The sequence below is a fragment of the Chroicocephalus ridibundus genome, chromosome 4, assembly GCF_963924245.1.
Source record: "Chroicocephalus ridibundus chromosome 4, bChrRid1.1, whole genome shotgun sequence".
Lineage (NCBI taxonomy): Eukaryota > Metazoa > Chordata > Aves > Charadriiformes > Laridae > Chroicocephalus > Chroicocephalus ridibundus.
In genome coordinates, this window is record NC_086287.1 from 13462575 (window position 1) to 13483082 (window position 20508).

A 20508-nucleotide genomic window follows, 5' to 3' on the forward strand; every position below is an offset into this window, starting at 1 on the left:
TTTTAAAATTGTATAGTGAAAATGTTTCTGAGGATTATGTTAGTACAGCCTCCTATATGGACTTAGTGGGAATCTGGTTAAATTAAAGGAGGTATAGTCAGCCTCTTTCTTAATACAGCAATGCTTTCCTTACAGCAGCCTATGGCCAACTTATGAAGTTTAATAAATTTACACTAACAGTATTTCTAATTGATTTAGTTATTATCAGCTCTTTAGACATAAGGAAACCAAGACAGAAAGCAGGAAGTTGTTTGTTACCTGTGGGTCATGCTGAATTGCAGGGGAGGGTTCTATTTCCTAAAGTATTGAAGTGCCACTCCAAATGGTTGCAAAATGGCACTGTGTTTTACAACTGTCTTCTTTTATATTGTGGTGGTGTGCTAGCTTTCCTTAAGTCTCTTGGATGTCTAGGAACTGGGGTTGCGAGCTCCTGTTTTATTTTACAGTTGGTTCACAAGCCACGTGAATTGCACTTGGGAGCCACTCTAGAGAAGGTGAGGTATTAGAATTGCTAAGAGTTGCTCCAGGCTCACACCCTGGTAAACCAGAGATGAAACTAGTGATAAAACATGAGGCTTCGTATGGAATTTTTAACCATTGTGGAGGTTCTTGCAAGACAGGTGCAGTGCAGCTTATTTTGAATGCAGCTGGATGGAAGTGATTTAAAAAATGGCCCACAACATAGTTTTGTGGGGTTTTGTTTTTCTTTTTTTTTTTTTTAATCTTCCAATGCAAATATTTTAGGGTGTAACCAGATACAAAATCTAAGAAAAATTGTGCAAAATTCTGAGTGCATCATACACAGGCAGGAAAAATCAGGCTCTAAATCTTTCACTGGCTCAAGACAGCATTTGTATTTGTTGTACTCTGGGACTGTGTAAATCATGAGGAAACCTTCTTATTTCAGTGGTAGGGATGATAAAGAAATCCTGTTTGTGTTTGGCCTTTTTCAGGCTGGAGGGAGTATCAAAAAATGCATAGATGCGAAGCAGGTTAAGAAACTGGAAACAGCCTTGGAGGCTGATTAATGTACAGAATTGTATAACGTGATCAAAGGTTCATATTGTTTGAAGTTTATGGTGAGGTTGCAACTTATTTTCTCAGTGCTTCAGAAAGCCAAACAGGTATTGTGTTACTAGGTGAAGAAAGCTATCCAAGGTCATGTGACTGGATGGTGTCAAAATCAAGAACAACATTTGATTCTTCTGACACCCTGTTAGGTCCCTCCACACTGCGCAGGAAGCAGAGTAGAGGGTTTCAACCCTATGCATATGTGGGGGGAAAAAAAAGGCCTTTCAGTTCTTTCTGGCAAACTGAGGATGTTGCTTTATGCTTTCAGTAAGCACACAGCTTTCATGTTTACTGATGAGACTTTCACATGTCAGGAAATTAGAAAACTGGAGTCGTAATCAGCATGTCTGTTCTTGAATGGGGAATTTTCCCCAAAGCAAGTTGTGATGCATGCTCCAAATGATTTGAATCTTACAGTTCAGACTTTCCATAAGCTGCTTCCAGCATTGTAGGCACTAACTTGTGTTTGCAGTGAGCATACCCACGCCCAACTGCAAGGGTAACAGCTGTAAGTTACATGTTTAAATCTCAGCATAACTCTGTGTGATTAATTGGGAATGGTCAGTGCCTTTAGAAGTCTGGTCCTACTGGGTGTTTAAATGGAGGTGTTGGCGCCGTGTTCAGTGCTCGTGCTATTGCAGGCCAGGTTAGGGTTTGGTTAGAAACCAAGACTTTTATCAGAGCTTTTGCTAGCACTTCTTTGCTGGCTGCAAGGTCTTTTGCAAACTTTCTGGTGTGTGGTCTTTGCGCACTGAATGGCTAACACTCAGCCTGTGTTGTGGGATTTCACCATTTTCATAGTATGAACAGCAAGCAGCAGCAGTTCCAGAGAGCTGTCCATCCCCTTAAAGCAACGTACATCGCAATGGGGATCATCATGTGACTACATGGACCTTATCCAGTGTTTTACAGGAAAAATATCCGTAACAGTGTCCTGGCCTATATAAGCTGTATAGTTTTCCCAGACTTGGAAGAAAAGCACTGGTACTTTCCCAAGTTCCACCCTTTTCAGTTTGATGTAAAAAAATGTCAATTCTTGCTTTTCTTTTGTCTCTAAAATGGGAAATACTTTAATTAAAAGAAGAAATCATGCTTTTTCATGGCAAGAGGCAAAATCTTATCTCTGAGACATCTGTTTTGATGAGAGTAAAGTGAACGTGTACTTTCATTTTTTTTTTCTTAAATAATAGTCTCTACTGTTAGTGGTGAAGAGGAGACAGGTAGGTGTGTGATTCCCTAGCAGCCTAAAAGGGGGTGTTGGGAGAGCCCTTCCTTGGATGTGGGGATGTTTTTAGGGGCTTCCCCCAGCTCTGTTTGGAAGAGTGCACAGAATCAGAGGAAGAGGAATGACCTTGCTTTTAAGGCATTCATCTGGAGCTCGGGTGCTGGGATCTGAATTCCCAGCGCTGGGGCTGGCTTCCTCTGTGGTCTGCAGTATGTTGCTCAGGGGATGTCTGTGCTGCACAATGGAGCTCAGGACAGAGAGCCCTGGAGCTGGCTCCAGGAGGTCTGCATGGCCTCACAACACAGTGGGGCGCTGTGTGGAGGCACGACCTCCTTCCCGAAAAAATATGGCTGTGCTTATTCATGCACTGCTGTGTGCTGTTGGGGCTTTGCTGCTTCCAGTTCTGGAATTATGGTGATTGTGGCTCATTTGGGCATCTCTGTACCACGCTCCATTGCTAAACCCAGGAAGCCCTGAGTTACTAAGAAACTAACAGAGGTCCCAAGCTGTTTTTGAACTGTCTGCATGGTCTGGTTTTGGATTTCTTCTGTTTTGCACAAGCTCATCCTAGTCACTCCACTGTCGCTGACTTTCATTTCCTCTGTGGCACTGGAAATGAGCTAGAAAGAAAGCTTAATTTTAGCTGTTTCCCATGCCCAAATTGTTTTCCAGGAAGAAGAAGAAAGTTCCGGTACCCCTTGGAGTTCAGCTGACTTTGACTGAAACCTAACTATGATTTCAGGGGAGGCAGCAGAGTCTGGTGGTCAGAACCTTGTCGGTCACACACTGTTTCTGAGGGGCCACTGTGCAGCCTCTTGCACAAAGTCACTTAACTCCTTTGTTCCAAGCAGCCATGCAGGAGTGCCATTTTCCCGGCTTTGTAAAGCATGCTCAGCGCTACGAATGAAAAAATGAAAGGAGCTGTGCCTACGCAAATCAGTATTATATTTATCTGCTCCATCCAAAATAGAGAAGAAAATAGCTTTATTGTCTGTGGCTTGAAAAATCTGCCTGCTGTGATGACTATGGCAATATGAAAGACAAATTGATATGCCTAAGAAAACACATGCTGTCACTGGCTTTGGTTTCCATGAGGTATGGTGATGGGAGTAGTGCTCACAGTACCCTTCCTCCCCAGAGATCCTAAGTGGGGCTCACAGGCATCCCCCAGCATGTTACCAGCAGTTCACAGGGTCTCCAGGTCAACTTGGAGGTTCAAGTAATGACTAAAATAAAGGAAGCCAACTGCAGAAATTAGCACACAGATAAGTTATTGCTTTTTGTCCAAAGGAACATCAGGCTGACACTTTCTTCTTAGAGTCTCTTGGCTAATAGGCTTTGGAAGATAAGACCTATCCAGTCGGAGTGGCTGCATAAACTTCCCGTGAACTTTCATAGTTGGCAATCGAAAGGAATCACGAAACATGTTGTCATTATTTATCTATTTATTTACTTATTTAGAAGTTCAAAGAGTGCACAGTGATATTGGTTGTGATTTTTCTTCTGTAAACAAGGTGATATCTTACTGGGTGCTCAGCCTTAGGCCCTCTTATTTTCCATTTGGGGTTTAAAGTAAGAGCTCTTTTGCAGTGAGGGAAAAATGCAAAAAATCAAACCACCACCCATATTCTGGTTCAGAAACGAGCACTGCATTATTGAATGTACCTGTCGTCATGCCCATTGCTTTGCTAAGAGGACCTCTTCCCCTTATTAGCTCCATAGAGCCAATATAACAGTAGAGATGGTTCTTGACAGCATCATCTTTGTCTGACTACCTGAATGCAAGTACAGGAAGGGCTACCTTGACAACAATTTGAAAAGTGCCTCTTCAGGTGGGGATTTGGCTTAAAGGTTCTGTATTCTTATCATTTATGTGCTCTGAGAAGGATCTTGCCCCTCTGTTCCCATTAAGTGAAAGATTTGCAGCAGTTGCTCAGATGCATACAAGACTCAGTCCTCGCAGAGTTATATTCATGTGTGTCCTGCTTGCATTGCAATTCCAGGTGTGAGGAGATCTGTTTTTTAAATTGCCTTCTAGTCCCACGTGTAGCATCTCGTGTCGCAGGATGTATACTGTGAACAAGGGCAACAGAAACTTGTCCTTTGGCTCTTACTTAAAAGAAACAGTAGTGAACTAAGACAAACCGAGTATCTTGCATTCATGTAGGGTCAAATCAGAATTCCTATGGAATTTCAAGCAACTCATTGACATATCTCCTGGTATGGCTAATTCCCAGAGGAAGCCTGCTTGTCTCATTTGCCCTTCTTTTTGGGACGTAAATCCACGCTTGATGGGGATATATGCATTAAAAAAAAAATGTATAGGAAGACACTAACACCTATAAATGGCAAAATTTTCTTGTTTTGTCCAGAGAGGACAAATACTCTCCCCTTGGGGGCTTCCTCCCTCCATCAGTTGTGGTCCTACAGCTTCCTGTCTTTCCTTTTCAGGCATGCCTGGGATACAACACAGCCATGCACAGGAAGGGTGTTGACTGGAGTGCAGATGGGTTGCAGACAGGGCTGGCTCTGGAGAGTTAAGGAGCAGAAGGACTTTCTTACATGAGGGTCCCACCTTTTGGTTATCCCTCTAGCTTGGCTTGTGCCTTGGCCTGGTGCCATCTGACACAATTTGCAGCACTGGGATGTTGAGGGCTGGCTGAATTGGCTGCCTGGGCCCAGAGCCAGTTTGTATGGCTTATTTGGCTTTGCACCGCTTTCCTGGCAGAGTAAGCTGTAATATATGTCTCCTGTCATGAATCAGACCATAGGTATGGATAATTCTCAAACCAGGCATTTACATGAGTTAATTCCACACTGTTCTGGTTTAAAGTTGTTCTGTTAAGGAATTATTCAGCTTATTGCTCAGCAGATTTTCGACCTCATTAGTGGGTTTAGCATGGGGAATGTGTCCCAGTTATATCAGCAAACAACTTCTTAAAGCTTTAATTGCCAAATAAAAACTCTTTCCATCTCTCCCTTCTGAAATACACAACATTACTAAAGCATCACTTTGGTAAAATATTATAGCACATGTTTGGCATATTTTTAAGTTCTTTTGAAGTCAGTGTTTTAAGTGCTTTGCTGAATTGGGGCCTAAAAAAATAATAGCCACAAAGTTAAGGCACTTTATTTCCGAATGAGTGTTTACACAGGAGTCAAAAGTGTGTCAACTTCTTGTCATGAGCCCCCAGGTACAGATATCCTCTTATCTTCACTGAATCATGTAGCAACTTTTGTCTAAAGTTTTTGTCTTGCACACAGTTGAGATGTCAGGGTCAGACCCAAGTATGGCAGGCTTTCATTTGCAGAATAAGATCAAACTGAAATGGGATATAGGACTATAAAGGGATTGGCAGCATCTCAAAGAGTGCACAGCTATGATTAGTAATTTCCTATATACGTATAGTGTGTGTGTGTATATATATATATACAGACACATTTTTCTTTTTCTGGGTTAGTGAAATTGGTACAGTGCTTCAAACATGATCCTCGTTGGGCTACTAAAGAGGTCATGGAAACTTTTAATTCTCCTGCTAGAAGAGAGAGTTGTGGAAATACTCCATGGGTAAGATCTGATGCTGAAATGGGGGAAGAAAGCAAGCTCATTGCTGAGTGATCTTAGACCTACACCTGTGTCCCATTGCAACCAGGGAACGTGTATGTTGGGCCAGCTCCTTTGCTATTGTTTGCAGGGCTATGATATACTTATGTACTACTTACTATGGTACCACAACCCCAGCAAAACATGATGCAGTGCGGTAAAATTGAAGTTAATGTCACTGAAGTCAGTGGAAGTTTTATTCGCTTTAGTGTAGAACGATGCTTTTGGGGTCAGAGATGTTATCTTGTGCTACTTGTTTTATTGCTGTGCTCTTATGCTGTTGTGTTGGAGTGCTAACAATAAAGGCCAGTGCTCTGGACTGTTAATTCAAAGAATTCAGTGGTGTGATGCTGCTTCGAGGGGTATGGTGGCTGCTGCCCTGGATGTCATAATCTCGTCCCACCTGGTAGTCACAGAATGCCCTATGCAAAGTACTGAGTGCTAGGCCTCTAAATGAAGCACCAGGAGCAGTTTTTGTAGTGCATACATGCACTACTATTGTGAGCTGGTTGGGGACTTTTCCCTTATTTCCATACCTCTGCAAGTCACTGCCTGGTGATGAGGAAGTGCTGCTGCCTAGCTCTCTGCCTTTCCCAGTGAGGTCAGCAGGAGCTGCAGGCACTTGCCTTTCCGTGGTATTGGGTTAAAAATGTGCTGTGAAAGGGTACTCAAGCTTCACTTTTTGCTGTTGAGTCTTAAATTTATCTAAGTCCAAACAGATACATATCTGTTGAGGTCGTTGGAAAGATGGTCAGTAACTGTGGTGGAGAGATGACATGAGAGAGAGAGAAATAAGGTGACCATCTTCTATGGAAAGGGGCAGAAGCCCTTTTGAAGGTCAGAAAGTTATTTCAGGAGGGGGAAAAATCATAAATCATTTTACAAGAGTATTTTTATGTGGAACTTCATTTTATTTAAAAAATGCAAAGGAAAATGTTACTGAAGTTCGTGCAGTGATTAATCTCTGTTTACACCTACCAAAGATTTGTGCTGTTGTTGTGGGCAGCTTAGTCTGTAGCTCATCTCTAGTTTTGTCTTTTTAAATCCCAAAGTAGATGATGCGTTTTTACCTACAGAAAGTGATAAAATTTCATGAGCCATTTAGGAGCAAATCTGATTTTTGTTTCCTTTCCTGTTGCTGATAATGGCTGCTTGATTTGGAAAGCATTCAGTAAAGAATCTCAGACCATGCAGTTTGTGGAGAAAGCGGCTCATATTTCCCTTTCCAGTCTGAAGGGCAGAGACGCCAGGTGTGCCCCGGTGAGGACTCTCTCACTGCACACTCATCCTTTTCAGTGCGTGTCCGCTCCTGCGTGTGTCACGTGGTTTCTGCATCCTGCGCTTCTGACCACAGAGCATAGGAAGGAATGTGTTCAACCAGTCAGAAATGGGAAGTGTATTGGTAATAAGAAACTAAACATCAGCAATGTGTGAGTAATGGATTATCTGTCTTCTGCAGGGGATGAGGGTATGTATTCTAATGCTTTTTGATCGCAGTGTAGCCATGACGCTGTAATTAACCAAATATCAACTGTTCATCATGTCCTCTGTTTATGATGCTAAGCTCTGTCCTGATCCTAAATTTTGTTCTGATATGTTTATATGCTCACAGAAAAGCCCAATGAGAAGAAAGTAAAAGGTGGGAATGACTCTTGTTTCACTGGAGCCAATCTGAGCAAAATATTTCACTTTTTGGCAAGTTGTTGATTGGGAGTGTATTCATGAAGCTTAGAACAGAAATGTGCTTCTGCGGTAGTCACCTGCCCGAGACAAAAGCTTGTGCCATAGTGTTATTACTGTGCTTTTTTGTATGCACATGTTTGTGCATACATAATGTATTTTAATGACTTCATTTGTTTTGCTTGGAACTTTAAACTGTAACTGAGTGTGTGTGTAATGCAAAGAGCTTTTTCAATTGTTTATAAATACTAGCTTGCGTGCTCCCCTGAGATCCTTGCTGTATGTGCAGATGTGGTCACCTAATGAAGTGCTACAAAGCCTTGTGATAAACTCGGGGGTGGGACATGATGCAGATGGTTGGTACATACTCGCATGCTACCAGTAATGGGGTCTATAGAAAATCTGAGACTGATCAACCATTTTGTCTGTCCATTGATCGATTCCTAGGTTGTTTTTCTTTTATTACTTCCATGTCTTTGAGCACTCCCTTTGCAGTGATGTAGGGTAAAACATTCCTTTCTTGGGAGGAGTTACCAGTCCCCCTCTTTCCCCAGTTACACTGCTGAAACTGTGCCTGCATACAGCATGTGATGAGTATAACTCAGTCATACACCAAAGGGAACTTTTCAAGACAAAAACATGTCATAATTTTTTATGTAAGGAGGTGATTGGTGACAGTCAGCATGGCTTCACTAAAGGCAAATTGTCCCTGACAAATTTGGTGGCCTTCTATGACAGGGTTACAGCATTGGCAGATAAGGGAAGAACAACTGACATCATCTACCTGGACTTGTGCAAAACATTTGACACAGTCCCGAACAACATCCTTGTCTTTAAATTGGAGAGACATGGATTTGATGAATGAACCACTCAGCGGATAAGAAATTGGCTGGATGGTTGCACTGAAAGAGTTGTGATTGACAGCTTATGTCCAAGTGGAGACCAGTGATGAGTGATGTTCCTCAGGGGTTCGTACTGGGACTGGTGCTGTTTAACGTCTTTGTCAGCAACATGGACAGTGGTATTACGATCTGCTGGATCAAGCGCTAGCTGCATGGATGGTCCCAAAGAGTGGTGGTCAATGGAGTTAAATCCAGCTGGCGGCCGGTCACAAGTGGTGTTCCTCAGGGCTCAGTGTTGGGACCATTTCTGTTTAACATCTTTATTGATGATCTTGATAACATAGAGTGTATCATCAGTAAGTTTGCAGATGACACCAAGTTAAGCAGGAGTGTTGATCTGCATGAGGATAGGGAGGCTCTACAGAGAGACTTGGGTATGGAACAACGCTAATGGTATGAGCTTCAACAAGGCCAAGTGCCGGGTCCTGCACTTGGGCCACAACAACCCCATGCATCGCTACAGGCTTGGGGAAGTGTGGCTGGAGAGCTGCCCAGCAGAAAAGGACCTGGGGGTTCTAATTGACAAGCGCCTGAACATGAGCCAGCAGTGTGCCCAGGTGGCCAAGAAAGCCAATGGCCTCCTGGCTTGTATTAGAAATAGTGTGACCAGCAGAAGTAGGGAGGTGATTGTCCCCCTGTACTCAACACTGGTGAGGCCACACCTTGAGTATTGTGTCCAGTTCTGGGCCCCTCAATATGAGAGAGATATCGAGGTGCTGGAGCGAGTGCAGAGGAGGGCAAAGAAACTGGTGAAGGGCCTGGAGAATAACTCTTATGAGGAGCGATTGAAGGAGCTGGGACTGTTTAGTTTGAGGAAGAGGAGGCTGAGGGGAGACCTCATCGCTCTCTACAACTACTTGAAAGGACATTGTAGAGAGGTTGGTGCTGGTCTCTTCTCATAGAACAAGAGGGAATGTGTTCAAGCTGCAGCAGGGTAGGTTTAGGCTGGACATTAGGAAAAAATTCTTCACAGAAAGAGTGGTTAGACACTGGAATAGGCTGCCCAGGGAGGTGGTGGAGTCACCATCCCTAGATGTGTTTAAGACTCGTTTAGATGTGGTGTTGGGGGATATGGTGTAGGGGAGAACTTTGTAGGATTGGGTTGATGGTTGGACTCAATGATCCAAAGGGTCTTTTGCAACCTAAATGATTCTATGATTGAGTGCACTCTCAGCCAGTTTGCTGATGACACCAAGCTGTGTGGAACGGTCAACAGGCTGGAGAGGAGGGATGACATCCAGAGGGACCTTGACAGGCTTGAGAGGTGGGCCTGTGCAAATCTCAGGAAATTCAAGAAGGCCAAATGCAAGGTGCTGCACAAATACAGGCTGGGTGGAGAATGGATTGAGAACAGCCCTGAGGAAGAACTTAGGGGTGTTGGGTGATTGGAAGCTCAAGATGAGCAAGCAATGTGCACTTGCAGCCCAGAAAGCCAACAGTATGCTGAGCCGCATCAAAAAAAGCATGGCCAGCAGGTCGAGGGAGGTGATTCTGCCCCTCTACCCTGCTCTTGTGAGACCCTACCTGGACAACTGCGTCCAGCTCAGAGGCCTGTTGGAGTGAGTCTAGAGGAGGGCCACAAAGATGATGAGAGGACTGGAGCACTTGGCCTTTGAAGACAGGCTGAGAGAGTTGGGCTTTTTCAGCCTGGAGAAGAGAAGGCTCTGGGGAGGCCTTATAGCAGCCTTCCAGTACTTAAAGGGGGCCTACAGGAAAGATGGGGAGGGACTTTTTATGAGGGAGTGTAGTGATAGGATGAGGGGTAACGTTTTTAAACTGAAAGAGGATAGATTTAGATTAGGTATTAGGAAGCAGCTCTTTACTGTGAGAGTGGTGAGACAGTGGAACAGGTTGCCCAGAGAAGTTGTGGATGCCCCGTCCCTGGAAGTGTTCAAGGCCAGGTTGGATGGGGCTTTGAGCAGCCTGGTCTAGTGGGAGGCGTCCTTGTCCATGGCAGGGGGGTTGGAACTAGATGATCTTTATGGTCCCTTCCAACCCGAACCATTCTATGATACTATTTGTCTCCTATGGTTCTGCTGAGCTTCCCTACTGCATTCTTAAGGGAATTTAGTGTGAACTTGCAAGATTAGCATATAGTGCTTTCATGTCTAGAAAAACTATTTCATGTGATGTCATTTCAGCATCTTCTGGATTCTTGACAGCTGGAGTAGCTGTCGTCTTATATTCATCTACATGTGAATAGACTGCATGCCTTTTTTGGTAACGGTGTAAAATATGTCTCATGTATATGCCTTTGGGTAGTGTTTTTGATAGAGAGGTGGTTTAACTGTGCAATCCACTGGGAGCTCTGTCATTCACTAAATGTAGTGTTTTCAGAAGTACAGTCAATAATATGGTCCAGTGTACTTTATATCTTATAATAGTTATATGAAGAGACGAGTGTTCCCATAAGACATCTCAGCTATCTTACGTCTAGGTTTTTTTAATCTCACCTTTGCTATCATGTTACAAGCGCAACCAGAAGAATAATGCATTGGAACTCTTTTAGATCTCCTCGTTTATAAACCTAGCTGTGTTGATTAGGTAATGAATATACACGTTTTCTTGTGTTCAGCTCCCTAAATAATATTTAAAGGGTTACATATGCTAATTTTATTTTAAGTTTTTAATGCAGGAGTGAAATATCATGACAGCATCATGAAGCGGTTGATAAGAGAAAAAGAAATTGATTTCCTACTTAGTTATGACATAGTCAGCTTTGCAATTTTATGCCCACTAGAGGGACCATTGCTCATACAACTCATTGCGGAAAGCAGTCTCATGCAGTCCCTTTAGTATCTTTTATGATGTTTTAAAACTTTGAATGACCGACTCCAGTTAAATCCTCTGAACAGTAAGTCTCCAAGCTATTTCTCCATGCATAAAAGCCTTGAGCACACTGCTGTTCTGAGTCTAAATACCTTTTACTGAATTCCCTTACTAAATGTTCTTTTTATTTCTTTTTTTAAAAGTATTTTTTGTTCTCTTGATTTATCAGTCCAGGCTTTCCTATATGACGTTGATGGGGATTAATTTAGAATTTTTTTGCAAAGGAAAAAATGTTGTGTGTATTTATGTTTGGAATAAGTTTTGTTTTGCAACCATGGTGCCAGTGTATATGGTAAATTAATCAGTTTTCATGAACGTCATTGAAATGGGTTTGTCCTTTAACTGGGAGATAGTGAGTTTTGGGTAACAGGCGCATAAACTTATAGTCACTAGGAGAAAAATTCCAAATGTATCTGTTTTGTCATGTTTGGCTGGGGGATTTTTTTTCTGTTTGTTTGTTAGTTGCATGTTCCTGACCTGCACATTTTTCTTAATTACAGAAACATGAAAGAATACAGGAAGTCCTGAATGACCACAATGAATACCTGTGCTAATTAAGTCACTGGCTTGATACTGGGAGAACAGCAAGGTAAGCAGTCAGGCCATGCCAGCAGCGTTTCTTGTAATCAGCATGATTGTATTTCAACAAAGCCTTAGTGCTTTCAGATATCAAATTCATAACTAGTTGGGCAAAGACAAATAGCCCGCAGGTTTGAATGCAATAGGTTTTCTTTTAGTTCAAAGCTTTGGCAAGCAAACAGCTCTGTGTTCCTTCCTGGGGAAAAAAAAGTACAAGTTCGGTGGTGGTTTTCTTTTTTTAAAAGGCAATATCTCTAATTTCAACAATCGATTCATGACCGAAGCTCAGCTTCCTGGGCTGACTCTAGGGAGGGCTTGGAGGAGGGGTGGAATGCTTCAAAAACTTTGCTGATGAAAAGGCATGCTGTTTTGTGGATGCCTCCCAGAATTGTTTAAATCTGTGTGTGTGTATGCGCGCGCGCGTATGAAGAGAGAGAGAGAGATATCTCCATGACAACTGGCCCGGCCAGTCTGTGTTCTCTGCAATCATTTTAGCTGGAATCAGTGCTGCAAAAGGTCACATGAAGGAGTTGTGGGAAGCACAGCAGGTATTAGACGCGAAACGACTGATTTTCTGATTGCCTCAGATAATAAGACAGTTTTGTCTGGGAAATACAAATCTGAGAATGGAGTGGAAAGGGAAATGCTCCAAATTACAGGTAACAAAAATTGCCTTTTTAATGTTATTTCCTCACATTTTAAAGTTTGGTGGTTCTTTTTTTCTTCCCCTCGTGGTGTTTACTCCCAGCCGAGCGGCTGAGTGAGCTTGGATTCCCTGGCTCTGGGGAATGATGTCATGCGGCAACAGTTGGATTCTATTAGCTAGGGAAAGAGGAAACATCCTGCATTTTTGGGAAAAAAAAAAAAGATACTTTGGCTCTTTGTTGAATCTTGTGCAAAGACTGCAAGAAGTGTTAATAAAATGTTTCTAACAAATTAATTCCCAGAAAAAGTCATTTAGGACCTAGAGAGCACCAAACTTTAAAACCAATGCAACAATTACTCCTATATGCAAGAAAATGATTATAGAAGCGTTACAGAATTCAGAAGACATTTCTTTCTTCTTGGATTCTCCTATATTCATCTTTAATGAGAAAATTAATTGCACCGTAATTAAGCAGAGGATTTGGAACCTCCACTCACTTGGGATCCTTTAGCAATTGTTTGGAGAATGCACTGCTAAAGAGTTTCTTCTGGGTTGGGCTCTGTCTCAAGCTGCTGCTTATGAATAGATGATGCTGGAAGCATTGTTCTTAGCAAGGTTTTCAGTCCTGGACTGTATTTTTCATGGCTTTAAACCAGCCTTTTTGGGAGAGGGTCGAGGGGGAAGAAAGCAAAAAACTTTCATAAGTTCAGCAATTTGAAAGGATCTTTTCCCCTTCTTTCCTCAGAGACATTTGCTAAATGCCGTGTTCAACAGCCAACATCAGGGTAGCACGCATAGCATTTTAAGTGGAAAAATACCTAATGATTAATGTACAATTGCTATGTCCTAATGAAGAGACTTAGAAAATGGATATAATCCTAGTTGCTCGAACATCACAAAAACACGCTGTACTGATAACCATGATGAGAAGATTAGGTTACCCCGTGTCGTTTAAACTCCCTTGAAGCAGATGCTCTTTTCTACTTTCCTGCTGTTTTTTCTCCCTTCTGTGCATTTCAGTCGTGATCCAAAGCGTGCTGGAGTCCATGGGAGTTTTCCTGTCAGCTTCAAAAGGCTTCAGATCAGCCTCTGCCCGAGAACTTCTCAGCCTCTGTTTCAGTCTTTTGACTGTAGGACCAGGCCACAGGCTCTCCGTTTTTTTTCTTGAACTTTCCAAACAGAAGGTCTTTTGTGTTCTTCCAAACAATGCCAGGCGCTGCTGACTGGCTTTCAGCATGGCTGCTAAACACGCTGGAGCTAGTGGTGGTGCTTATTTCCACTTTCTTCTAAAATTGTCCTAGAGGGGGAAAGTGCAGTGAACAGAAATCGGATCCTTCTATCCCACCTCCCCTCTTCACAAATGATTGTTGGTTTTGAGTGTGTGTGTGTCTGTGTGTGCAAATTGTTCCTTGGTTAAAGAGCAATATCGGCTGTGCTTTAGGGAGGAGTTCCAGGAAGACTTTAGGTGGAAAACACTGTTATTGTTGTGATCTGCCAGTAGAACAGTCATGAGGGAGAAGCAAGCTGTCCTGGAGCAGGCACTCTTTCTGCAACATGTGTACAGAACTAACAGCTGTCATCTGCAAACGGAGGGCTGATCAGCACAGTCTAACACTTTGTGTCCTCCTCTTGCCTACCAGATTTGACTGGCTTGGTTCCGTAAATAAAATACGGCTGTTAGTGAATATCCATTAATAACCTGGTTAAGTGATTGGAAAAAATAATTTTTCATCCATTTGATGATTGGGACCAGTTTAATAAGAAATCCTGGTGCTGTTCTTGACTAGAAATGAAATATCCGTGGAGCTGGATTGTTAATTGGAACCATCCCCCTCTGTAAGAAGGAACATTGTGATGATTACCCAAGTTTAAGCCTCATTTGCAGGAAAATGCTATTATTCCTTTTTATTATTCCTATTATGCTATTATATGAGACAGAGATTATGATTTTCAAAATCAGAACCACTGAATTTAAGTGCTTACATTTTGCAGATGGTCAGTTTGAGACTCCTGCGAGATCTCTGCAAGGTGCTGCATACTGGGCATTCCAATGACAACAGTTACTTTTTGGCATTTGTCTGTTCTGTGATGTGATGCGGAAGGAAGTCTGGTGAGTTCTCTCCCAGTCTTCCTGGCTGAGTGGTATTTTCCGTAATGGTCTGTGTTGTAGTATTTACATGTTACTTCGAGAAGTCATACAAAGCATCATTCCCGTAGTCCTTTAATATAATTTCTGCATGTCCCAGAATTCTGGATCATTCCAAATGAAGCTTGTATAACTTATCAGTAGGAAAATATAAAAAATAAAAAAAAAATCAAAATACGTTTATAACTACACTTACAACAAGATACCTTCTAGCTAGCTGACCTACTGTGCTTGGGCATAAATGTAACCAGCCACATAGGCATTGGCATGTTGGGTTTTTTCATCCATTAAGGGAGTAAGCAATTCAAGAAGGCTGCTGCTATACCTGGTAATGCGCAAGGAGTTCTTGCAGCAGTCTGTAGCAGCTCCATACTCAACACAGCTCCTGTGGACAGGTGCTCAGTGGTCCTTAGCCCAACATTTGCAGACTGCTGTAGTTGTCACTTTATAAGTGCATTCATTTCTGTATCTTGAAGAGAGTTGCTTTATGTTGTTGTGCTGATATAAATCTCTTTGGTCCCATGCATCCACCATATGCCCACATTCTGTCTGTGGACAGTCAGTGGCTCTGAGTTTTCCAGAGAGGTTAAAGTGGTTTTTTGATAGGATTAGCTGTGTCCTGTCTCATTGCACTTAGAAGGAAAGTGAAAGGGCATGGTAGAAATCTTTTTTTCTTCTCTCTCCTTGACTATCTAATGAGTAATTTTTATATTCTGAGTTATAAAGTTTTAATTGCTTAGTTTATCTTGCGTAAGATCATCTTTTGTGTAACGGTTTATATTCCCTCTATCCGTAGGTTGACAGCATATGATTTCCTGTTGTCTGTTGCAGTGAGTACCAGGTTAATTGCTATGTTCACATATTTGTCTTTATTACTTGGAAATATACGGCTTTGTTTGCGAATGAGCTGAGTCTATCTAGAAGCTTAGGACTGACTTTGTCTGTATCATTCAATACTTGTTTCTGCTCTTACTCCCTTCTCTAAATAACTCTAGTCCCTTCGATTTTTCTTCTTAGGGAAAGTCTGTGAGACACTTGAAAAACACTGTCGTTGTCTCTGTTTCTGCTGTTTTCTTTGAAGGTCAGGTCATCTTCAGGACACCTGGTGCTACAGTTGTGGACAGATGCACCATTAAATTCCTGAACATAAGATCAGTATTCTCCATCTGTAACCTTATGACCACAACAGATGGAATTAATTGATTGAAAACAAGAATACTGGATATTTAGAAGAGCTGCTCATGAGGATGCTCAAATATTTTCTGATTTTCTGTAAGTTAATTTCAGTTCCATCAGTATGAGCAACTAGCTCTCACAGTTGTTTCTTCTCATGTGCTGTTTTCTGGTCATGGTGATTCTAAGTGACTTTCTAAGGTGTAAAATGTGACGTGCAAAAGGATTTGTTCTGAGCAGCTCACACTGAATATGAGTGTGGCTACCTTTAGTTACAGCAAGAACTTTGAAATGATTGCACTGTCATTCTGCTCTGCAATGCAGTCTCTCATTAGCGCTAATCAGTGATCTCTGTTCTGCTTCTGCATCTTTGACCCAGTTACTTTGCTGAACTTAACACAGTTGCTAGTGTGACACAAAGCAGACTCTTGGCACGGCCCTGATCACAAAGCAGGGAGAGATCTGGCAACTTTCACACAAATCCATTATAATTAAGGCTTCCGGTCTGTGATTTAAACTTCTTCTTTCTCTTCAAAGCCTGAGAGGGTTTTTAAAATGTTTTTTCAGGCTGAAAACGAACCTACTGCTGGTAGAGTCCCCTGACCATACTAGCTGCAGGCAGACCTGGAAGAGGCAGGTGCTGCTCTTGTTCCTTCATTGGGCTTTGCAAATGTGCTTTACCCCGAGCCCTTTTTGAACAGAGCCTCACGGTCATTCCTCAGTTTCACGTGACAACAACAGAGTCCCCTAAGCTGTTAGAGGAGGGTTGCACAGTTGCCTTTCCTCCAGTGCCAGCTCTTATTCCAAGTTCAAGCCTCATGTAGCATTAATCCTCTCTGCCCACTTGGAGCCAAAATGCTGTATGCAAAGGGCTGTTCAAAGGAGTCCCATTTCCCCATCCTGTCAGAGGCTCTCCCCTCGAACCTTTTTTTTTTTTTTTTCCCCCATCCTGTTGTAGTTTGATGACAAGAAGATGAATCAGAGGCTAAAACTTCTGCCAATGGCAAGAGCACAATTTGGCATCCCTTGTGCAGCTGGCATCCAAAGGATACAAGCCATCAAATTATCCCATGCTCCTGGTCCAGCCAAGCATGTTGGTTTATGACCAGAACCTCCCTCTGCTCTTTAAAGTGCACTTGAAAGTTAAAAAGCATCACTAAACATTTACCACATTATGGACATACTGAGGACGGTTGGACAATTTTGACAGTACAAAACCTGCTCCATGCAATGCTGTTTCATGCCTCCTGGGTAGGGAGCAAAAAGCAATTTGAGAGTTGCATCAGTATGGAAACATTCGCAGCTGCACAACTTGCATTTCCATGTTTCAGTCTCTCACAGGCCCGTGCAGACCTTCTATTATTAGTTTTAAAAGGAGAATAGCTGACAGCTGATTATTTTGAACAGCATATTCCAGAGAGCGCTCTTTTATGATGGAGTTGTCAGGAGTGGCAAGCCAAGAAAGTATTGACTAATGTTACAAAGAAAAATCTCTGATGTAGAGCACAATCCTGTTTATCTAAAAGATTTGTAGGGGACAAAACCATCTTCATACCACACTGCTGTCAACGTGTTCAAACCCGTGCTGGGGGAGATGAGAAGCTGAACAGCTCAGCCTGTTGGCGTTCATCTCCTAGCAGTTCCTGGGAGAGCTCCCCAGGGGTTTCCTGGCATGTTGTTGCAGGGAAGGGGGCATATTGCGACTCAGTCTTCAGAAACCTGCCTAAAAATAATTTCAAGTGACTCATTCTGGTGTTGTTTTTTGGAGAAGAGTCAAGTTGGTTTCAGAGGGAAGAGTGGAAAAAAAAAATCTTTTGGACACTGGATATGCTTTGTGCAATCAGCTGATGCTCTGGACTGGAGCTGCTCCACTGTGCACGGTTTTGCCATTGCACTGACCCTGCTACACTCATGCTTGGGGCAGCAGATTGGCTTTTGGGAATGTATGAAGACCTAGGGGCAAACATTTGTTTTTCAGTGCTCTTTTATTAGCAGCAACACATGACAGAAGGTTGCAAGTCAAGTGCTATCACCCCGGGACATGCATGGGCGGGTGTCTGGCCACCCCTTTTGTTTCCTGTGGAAAACACTGCCCTTGTATGACACCTGTAAGCAAGACTCTGCTCCTGGCCTGGGCAGCTGAAGCACAGCTCTCTTTCCCTGATCTGAGGCTTTAGTGGAGAAGGAGAGCCAGTCCTGTCCCTGGAGCTCTGTAAGATGATCCATTTAGGTCTCCCCTTTCCTACAGCAATGAGTCTCTGCCACGACGCTGTAAAGTCATGGGACTGTTCCCTCTGCCCTCACTTGGGATGCTCTCATGAAAGGTGAGAGCAAAGAACGGCACGAGGCGAGAAGGCTAAACTGCCCCTCCGTCACCATGGGCTGGGAAGGGACTACATGTTTTTCAGTGCAGAGAGCTTGTGTCCTTGACCATGATCCGGTGATCAGCTGGGTGGGAACACGGTTCCCTTGAGCTAGGCCAGAGCTACTGTCAAGGCACGGAGGATGCAGAACTGAGGTCCTTACAGACTCTGCTTGTCACCATGTGCTTCCTCTGACCTCTTCCTCCTTCTCACTTTAGCGACCGTGGACACAGGGGAAAAGGTAGCAATGGGAGTGGGGCTTTTTCACTTTCTATCCAGCAGTTGAGCCCAGGTTCCTTTTTCAACAGGAGTCTCCCTGGAAATGAGATTTATTTCATGTAAATGCTGGGTGCAGGCAGAGGTTGAACCTTGCTGCGTTTAGAAATGTTTACTTCACGTCCTCGTGTTTGGAGCTCTGTGTTTGTGGCGAGGGGGCTGCTACACAAGCTGGTTGTACAGGGGACCCCATCAGCAGGTTAGAATCTCTTCTGTGCCAGACTCAGTTTATGTTCTAATATAGACTGTCAAATTTGGCATTTGCATTAAGATCTGCTTTCCTCTCATATGGAGACATTATCCAGTTTTCTGCTGAGACACATCAAGAGCTAAGGTCCCTGCTGCATTTTATTTACTATTGGCTGACATGCATGGACAGTAGAAACAAAATGTAAACATGACTCAGTGCTGTGTGCTGCAATAGCACAGAATGCTTCCCAGGGATTTATGACTGTCTGGGAGAACAGGGTTCCGAGGGGCAGCCCAAGGTTGTCAGTTACAGCACCTTGTCAGCAGATCCCAGCACAGGTCCTGTGCCTGTGGCACTGATGGCTCATATAATGTAGGTGTACCTACCTATTCTAAAAATAAGGACAGATCCTCAGGTAGAGAAAGGTGAAGCCAGTGGACTTATGCTGAAGGTCCTGTAACTTTTCTGGAAAATCCACACACTTCACATTCTGGATATGGCAGACTGATTGCAAAGTAGACATTTATCCAGAGATTTCAGGTGTCATTCAGTGGCTGCTCTGGCCAGGCTGCGTGATGTCCTGAAATCCTGAATAAATGGCTACATTCCTCTTTCTCCACCTGAATAAAATTCCCATGTGGAAAACCAGGCTGCATTAGGTGAAGCTCTCTTGTGCATCAGCCTCTTGCTGAATTGTATCAGGTGTGTAACGTCATTTTTGGTGTTTGTACTGCTGGTGTGGTGTATGGCCTTGCCCACAATAGCAGTTCATGTGGGCTTACTGTCTTCTGAGATCCGGCATCACATGTGCCCCTTGGGGACACAGTGACAAGACAGGCTCCAAAGTCAACCATTGCTGGTTCTGAGAAGGATGAGTTCTTGCTGCCTCTATTGGTGCCAAAAGATAACGCTGGCTTATGGAAGTATTAAAATGTTTACTATTAAAAAATGATTTGTCATGAGAAAAGGAGAAATTTGTTGCTTGCAGTGAGGGAACAGTTGGCTACTCCTGAGTGGGGGTAGAAAAGGGAGGTGCTAGGAATAGGTTGGAGGAAGAGTGAGGAAAAGAGCCAGCTGGTTATCTGTGGGCAGAAGAGGAGCAAAGTCAAAACCCAGACTTCTGGCTTAGCGTAACACTTGTCATTTCAACATTTCCTTATAATCTGCTTTAATAGCAAACCAACGAACTCATCATTGCAGACTGGGAATCCTGTAAAATATTTTTTCGGTAACATGGACATATAGTGTTCCCAAAAGAAAACAGTCCAGGACCCTTGTGGTGGCAGGGTGATGTTGAGAGCCTGCTAGGCTGTTCCACTGCTGCCCACTACTGAAGAGGAGCAGCAAATCTGTCGGCTTGGACAGATTGCCCTTGTGACAGTGGCTTATTAACGATTGTCACACCAGTTATGTTTCCATGACAGCCTCAGGTCTGACAAATGTGACAAAGCTTGTGTTTTATCAGCAAATCCCCCAGCAAATCCCCTGCTAGCCCTAGTCAGGAAAGCATATGGATAAGAAGAGAAAATTATTCTTCCTGCTCTGTTACTGACTGATTGTGCTCTTTGTATGTGAACTAGACAGCTAGGACTGGTTGCATTCCTCTGTAATTTGCAGTACCTCCTGTATGGGACTGAACCAGTGATGAATTAATACGTTTTTCCATTTGTTAAGAAGTTTTATTCATTGTTTTGGCAACCAAGGAAACTCTAAAGGTCAGATTGAAGTTTTGGGGAAAGGAGCAGAAGTGTTCTGACTGTTACAGGGCAGGCTTGGGCACCCTTGAATCAAACTGGCTTTTTTGCAGAAGGGTTATAGAGATTC

At 43.1% G+C, this 20508-nt stretch overlaps 1 protein-coding gene across 3 annotated transcripts in view; it reads left to right on the plus strand.

The window, feature by feature from the left end:
• The window catches only part of DENND2B (DENN domain containing 2B), a 181042-nt gene that overhangs the window by 30924 nt on the left and 129610 nt on the right, over positions 1-20508 (plus strand). The window contains exon 2 of one of the 3 annotated variants that reach the window (XM_063332623.1): positions 11812-11900. The gene's annotated coding sequence lies outside the window, so the exon portion shown is untranslated. Of the gene's footprint in view, positions 1-11811; positions 11901-12403; positions 12550-14631; positions 14647-20508 lie in introns of those variants that run through there. The other 2 variants (XM_063332624.1, XM_063332626.1) reach the window with 2 other exon arrangements.